The following is a 7,497-nucleotide window of genomic DNA, read 5'->3' as shown; positions in this document are numbered from 1 at the left end:
CGATGTTGGTGTCCCAAATGGGATAATGGTGGTTGAAGTTTAGTGGTGGTAAGATCGAGGATGTAAAATGTGTGTTGCTGGATTACTGGTGCATTAATTGTCGTAGTTTTCTTTTTCTCAACCCTATTTTTGTTTTCAAAATTGTAAATATAATTTCCACCTCTTGACTTCTTGTATATATCTATCCAAACAACAACAAATAATTATGGTCTTGTTTCACATCGTTTTTATTTTCAGTTTTTTGATGTTTTGAAAATAAAATAACCAAAAATAAAAAATAAGAAAAATACCCTATTTGTTTTAGTTGCAACTTTAGAATATTATTTGAGATATATAAAATATTCCAAAGTTGCAACTAAAAAGTATCGGATGTAGTATATATATATATATATATATATATATATATATATATATATATATATATATATATATATATATATATATATATATATATATATATATATATATATAATTTTCAAAAACAAAAAATAAAAAAGCACAGTGATAATAAATGAACTATTTTTCTTTCCTTTTCACTTAGGTCCCTATCCTTTTCTCTTTGTAAACCAAATGGTCCCTAAACAATTACAACAATTTAGACTGTACTAGGGCACTCCTTTTTGATTTGCTCCATCTCTAACTCATTCAATAACAATTCCATATTACACCAAGATGATCCTCCCTCTTCAACCGATTTCCTAGCAACCTCACTTAACTCCTTTACCTTTTTCCTTACATTCTTTCCCATCTCACCTTCCATCAACTCTTTGACCATTTTACTCAAACCATCCCACTTAACAAACCCTCTTGGTGACCCATCAATTGTCTCAACTCTTACTCCCACCTCGATCTCCTCGGCCACCATCTTCGCATTCAAATGTTGTTCCGCCATCATAGGCCAAGCCAAGATCGGTACACCTGCACAAATGCTCTCTATTGCCGAGTTCCACCCACAATGACTCAGAAACCCTTGTACACTCTTATGTTCAAGTATATCCCTTTGCTCTACCCATCCTCTTACAACCAACCCTCTTTCTTTAATTCTCTCCTCAAACCCTTCCATAATTTCTTCTTGGCTAGGTTTTATCCTTAAAGCCCATAGGAAACATGCTTCCGATTTTTCGAGCCCGGTTAAAATTTCCTTCAGCTGTTCATTACTAATCTCAGCTTGTGAGCCGAATGCAATGTACATGACAGGCTTTCCTTCATCCCACTTTTTATCCAACCATTTCATCCATTCAGGCATCTCCAAACTTTCTAACGTTGTTGGCTTCTCAGCCAAGCAAAACGGGCCAACACACCATGATTTAGGCTCATTAGAGATTGAGTTCATGTATTCCACAAACGGTTGCTCAAGCTCACTAAAACTATTCATAATAACACCACAACTCATCATAATGGAATTACGAAACTTGAAATTAAAATCGAACTTTGGTTCTTGAGTATCAAACTTTTCATGAAAAGAGCTATCGAAATCATCTATTCGTACCTTAATCAAAGGAAACTCTGGTACTTGGATCAACTCATCCTTGGACTCGACCCCCGAAAATAGCTCGTTAACAAACACCGACCTTGATAGAGCATAAGCATACATATTCATACCAAAGAAGACTAACCTACGGATGTTAAACCTAGCAGCTGATGGTTGAGTCCAGTAGAGAAAACCATCAGAAATTAAGAAACTAATGGGATTGACTTGTTTTCGTATATTTTCAAGGGCGCTTTCGAAGTGAGGTTGGATTGTTTCAGTTGTGAGAGCAAATGAATGAAAGAGGGACATCGACGGGAGTCGATCAGTACTTTCGACTCCCATTGGAATGTCATTGTTGGTGAATGAAAACGGAAGGGAGATAATGGTGACGATGTTAGGAGGGAGTGTCGAAAGCGAGGCCGAGATGAAGGGCTCGTTAGCCGGGGTGGTGAAGATGGTGAAGGTGGCTTTGGGTCGACGGTTGTGTATGACTTTTGTTAAGTCTAGAAGAGGAATGGTGTGGCCTTTTGACATGAAGGGGAATAACGCAATGTGTAAATGCTGAGGAGTTGTCATTCTGAATATTTCTTTTTTCTAGAATTGTTTCTTAGAACTATCATATTTATGGAGTGCAGAATATGTAATTTGGTAACTGATTCATTCATAACAGCATTAATTAGGCCTCAAAGAGTACAACTGTCAACAACTTACCCATAATAAAATATGTACAATTATATATATACTCCCTCTATTATTCCCGTTTGGGAGGGATGCTGCCCATCGAGGTACCCATACAAATTCCCGCGGGAGATTAGTCCATTCACCAAATGCGGTGGGAACTCCTCGTAGTTGTACAAAAAAAGAAAAAGTTTATACTTTTACTATTTTTTAATATTTGAATCATTTTCACTTATGCATTATTCACATAATATTTTTGATTTTTTTTTTGTTGAATAGTAAATATTAGGTAATTTTGACTTTTATCACCTTCAAATAACCACTTAATTGAATTTATCACCTCCAAAAAAAAAAAGATTTACTTTATCACCACATAAAAAAAAAAATTCGTTTTACCACCTAGTCCTAACTCAGGTGACGGAAACTGACTGTGGGACCCACAGTCTGTCATTTCCCTCCAAATTTAATGTCCTAAACCCGATTTCCCTCTCTCTCTTCCTTTTCTCACCTTTCCTATTCAATTTCTATCATTTTCTCACCTTCTTCCTCTTAAATTTCGATTCTTCTCTCTCCTCTGAATTTTCATCCCTCTCTGTAAAAGTAAACCCTAAATCTACTGCATCCTTTAATTTTTCAAACTTGGTAGTCGAAGACGAGGTGGAACCACAAAATCGGAACACAATTATCATATCCTAAGACATTTCCTTCTAAAATTCATTAACAACAACATTGAAATTAGTTTAATTTTAACACAATTATCATATCCTAAGCCTAATTTTACTATCCAATTGCAATTTCAAAAAAACCCCAATTTAATTTTGACTACCAAGAACCCTAATTTTTTTCCTCTGAATTTGGGGTTCAATTAATAAGTCATATGTGCAATTTCAATTACGCTAAACAATTGGAACATAATCACGACAAGAATTGCAAAAAATTACAAAATACATCATGGAATTTGCGTACCTTCTTCCTATTTATTGTAGAACAACCGACTTGACTCAAAGACCACAAATTTGGACGAATTTGATGTACGATAGTTAGGGATCCATCAAATTTAATTATTTGGGAAGAAAATCGCATAAAACAAGCTCAATTAAACCTTGATTTTGTAGAAAGGAAGAAGGTGGGTTGAAATAGAAAAGGAAATCGAGAGAAATTGGGGAAATTTTCAAAAAGTAGCCGTTATTGTGGGCCCCATAGTCAGTTTCCGTCACCGGAGTTAGGATTAGGTGGTAAAACGATTTTTTTTTTATTATTTTATTTTTATGTGGTGGTAAAGTAATTTTTTTTTTTGAGGTGGTAAATTCAATTAAGTGGTTATTTGAAGGTGGTAAAAGTCAAAATTTCCTAAATATTATTATGTAATATTATTCTATCATTGAAATAGTTACAATATATAACTTAAATTATTTGAGAATCATGTAGATGGTTAGGTCCCTCCATCTCCCCACAAGTGACGTCCCCCGGTATCTTACCTTTAAAAAAAGGAAATTTTGTGAAAAAATACCTATTATAGTCCAGAATTTGCAAGAAACTACCTATTAAAAAAATGTTGTAATTGACTACCTAACTTTTGAAAATTTTTCTAATTTACTACCTTACACCGGATTATGAAGTTTGACCAAAATTTTCCGGTGTTGACTTGATCACGTGACACTTAGTGACCATCACGTGGGAAAATTTTGAGAAAATTTGGGAAAGAAAAGGGTCATTAAGTGTCACGTGATGGTCATGTGACCAAGTCAACGCCGGAGAATTTTGGTTAAACTCCTTTATAATCTGGCGTAAGTTAGCAAATTACAACATTTTTCAAAATTTAGGTAGTCAATTACAACATTTTTTTTAATAGGTAGTTTCTCGCAAATTCTGGAGTATAATAGGTAATTTTTTCACAAAATTAAACTTAGATTATTTTTTTAACAATTTTTCTTAATAGATAATTAGATACATTAATGGTCAAAATTATTATGTCCTCTCAAATATATGTCAGTTAAAATTATGCAAATGTATAAAAAATGTAGTACTCCGTAAACGATACCGATTTCATTATCATATACTCTTTGACCAAGATACTTCCTTAAATAATTTATATATTTTCGAGGGCACTTTCCACGCACATTGTAGTTTTAAATTGAAAACAATAATTGTCCATCATTTTTTTCAATTAAAAAAAATAATCAATCTACAAATAATAGGAACAGCCGACAAAGGCAAAAAACACGTTAAAGAACGTGATAGAAATGGTTGGAAAACATTGACTATCAATATCATAAATAAGGAAATAACTAAAGAAGAGAATAAATAAATAAATAAATAAATAAATAAAAAGAGTCGAAAATGACAAAATGGGTTAACTAGATTCGAAGTCAAGAATACAAGACACCCATAAATCACTCTTATGACACTAATTTACCACAAAACTGCACTAGCTCATTTACTTCTACTTCCCTTCAAATTCATATTACTTCCTTCATTTTTATTAGATACATCACATTCTAAATATAGAAATTTCAATTTAGATATATCACTTTCCCTTTTAATGAATAAATTCTCTTTATCTCTCTCCAATCTCTTTCACTCCAAAAATTACCTAGGAGTTCGCAATCATAAGAGTGATACAATTAAATAAAAACGAAGGAAGTATATAAGATCTAATCAGAGTATGCAACTATGCAAGCGTATAGGCGTATAGCCTTGATGTTAATTGTATCCGCCCATGATAAGTGACAAACCATATATTATTCTATAAACACACCAACAAAATCAAATGTGTTTAGCTTGCATTGTGACTTTGACCTTACAGGTAATATCCTAGAAATTTTCTCCTTTTAAAATACCCATTTACCCTTATTAAAATACAATTTATGAAAGAAAAATTTGGTATTATTAATCCCAACTTTGGGCTATTTACTTTTACTAATCCAACTATAACTTATACCTGAATAATCCCAACTTTAGGGATTATTGACTTCTACCAGGCCTTACAGGTTACTAAACCTGCAACAGCAGGTCATATGCTACGTGTCAACATTTTGTTGGTTTTTAAAAAAAAAGAAATAAAAAAATCAACAATTTTGGAAATAAATAATAAAATAAATAAAACCACCACCACCTCCCCCTTTCCCCACTGGGAAACACTCCCACCTTCTCCCCTTTCTTCTGCCAGGAAACGCCCCACCCCTTCCCCGCTGTTGGAAAACGCCGACAACCTTACCCCACCCTTGCTAGCCGCAAACCCATCAATTTACAACAACAATGTAGTAGCTCGACCACCGTCAACAACCACCTTTTCTCTCACGTAAAGCAACAAGCTTTCGGCAACCGCAACAACAACAACATAAATTCCACCAAGCTCAAACCTCCACAAATTTCGTCTATTAGTCACCAACTGAACCACCAAAACAAAATGCAATCAAGTGATTACAACTTTATAGAATCATGTGTGCATTAATATACTTTTCACTATAAGAATCGAGTAGAGGCCAATACGGGCGAATTTGACTCCATAACTCACTTCGTACCATCATCCTTGATCCTCCTTTCGTGGTTCCGAACCATATGAACTTAGTAATCTCATGGATTATGAATGGGGTATAACCTTCACGGGTCAATTGTTGTTTCCTTTCGTTGTCCTTTTATCGTGGTTGCCATTTATGATCCGTGAACGGTTTACAAGTTCCTTAAAAACTTGTTGGCAGCTCTCTACTTTCCTTGTCCCTAATCGTATAATGTCGATTTCCACTTCCTATGAGTGCCAAGCATATTCACACATGCTTAACGTAGGCTCACTTCGAACGACGCCTACAATTTGGCGACTCCACTAGGGAGGATTCTTGGTTATATATCGATTTGAGTGATCGGTATTTAATTGAGATGAGTGGATGAGACCTGAAAGACTCTTGAATTATATTCCTGCGATTTAATTGACATTGTCACATATGCATATGCACTTTAGCTTACCTATTTTGCCACAATAGTGCATGTTCTACGTATATGGCTAGCCCCGGGATTTAAGCTCTATCAACCCGAAAACGCTCATGGCAATAAAGGTTCATCCGAGTTTCTAAATCCACCCAAACCATGGAATCGAGTTCGATTTCATCATGAACTTGCGGAGCCGCCCGTTCGCATACTCTCTCAAGGGAGGCTGCCTTGCTAACGCGTCCAAACTCTTAACCATGGTACCCATTGACACCCAAATAAGCTTGACCATAGTGGAACATAGAACTCGACTCTAAGTTGCGAACTTCATTGCATCATACGTGACAATGTGTTTATGTGTGCATTTTTTTGTGACTTTTTAATTTTTTAATTTTTTTCTCTCTTTTATTTAATCCTTTTTTAATTATAGATGAGTCATAGTCTTTTTATTATTATAATTATTATTTTTTTATTTTTTAATCAACCCGGATTTTAATTCCCGTATCCTGCACAAGCGTCAACTTGTTTTGGTCATAACCGGAGTTCTAGAAAGATCTATGTGTCGTGACACCTATGGATCTGTAGCCCCGAGTTTTATCTTTCATTTGGAGTTCTTTTCGTCCCAATCAGAGTCACATATCAAAAGTTATAACCGATATGCTGCAACCTGTCCAGTTTAGGTGTTTATTTAGCGTCAACTTTTTTCTTCTTTTTTTTTTCTTTTTTTTTTTTTATAAATTTTTTCATATCTTTTCGTGTCAATCTAATATTAGACAAGTCCTTTAATCCATGTCAACTCGTATAACATAGGATTATAGATTTTTATTTTTATTTATTTATTTTTTTATACCCATGAGTCCTAACTCTTCTAGAATTCCAGTCCTCTTCCTAGTTTCTTGTGATTTTTTTGCTAACCTTAACATGTGTTCTTTGTCTTTGATTATTGTTGATATTATTTATGACTAACGATTTTCAATGGACCGTTTTCACTTAGTAAATAACATAAACATTAAAATTGGACAAAATTAATCAAGTTAGTCTGTGTTTTTATTCTTTCATGCTATTTTTGGTCCTTGCGTTAGTCGTTTTTATACCGTTTACATGTCTAGCCATGTGATCATACCACGAGTCTTATAACATCACTTAATCACTCACGAGTCAAGTATAGTCCACACACTTTCTTTATTTTCCGACTCGAGTCATGCACCATGTTGTTTATGACCGTACACCAGGTTCATGCACCCTCTTTTCGTCATAATAAAAAATGAGTAGAGTTTTTCTCACCTGTTTTCAAATGTCTATTTTTTCCCCTTCCTTTCCTATCTTGAGCAATGAGTCAAACAATTAAATGCATTGTTTTATTTCACAGTACTTGGTCAAGGAGCAGGGCTAGATTGGTACAGTTCAAGTCATTACCGCATCAA

At 34.4% G+C, this 7,497-nt stretch overlaps 1 pseudogene; it reads right to left on the bottom strand.

Moving 5' to 3' along the window:
• Nucleotides 1-582: 582 nt before the first annotated feature.
• On the bottom strand, nucleotides 583-2,838 carry LOC145577761 (UDP-glycosyltransferase 90A1 pseudogene; annotated as a pseudogene).
• Nucleotides 2,839-7,497: the final 4,659 nt, after the last annotated feature.

The sequence above is a fragment of the Chenopodium album genome, chromosome 14, assembly GCF_948465745.1.
Source record: "Chenopodium album chromosome 14, dcCheAlbu1.1, whole genome shotgun sequence".
Taxonomy (NCBI): Eukaryota; Viridiplantae; Streptophyta; class Magnoliopsida; order Caryophyllales; family Amaranthaceae; genus Chenopodium; species Chenopodium album.
The sequence above is the reverse complement of the archived record's forward strand: the minus strand, read 5'-3'. Positions and strand labels throughout refer to the sequence as shown.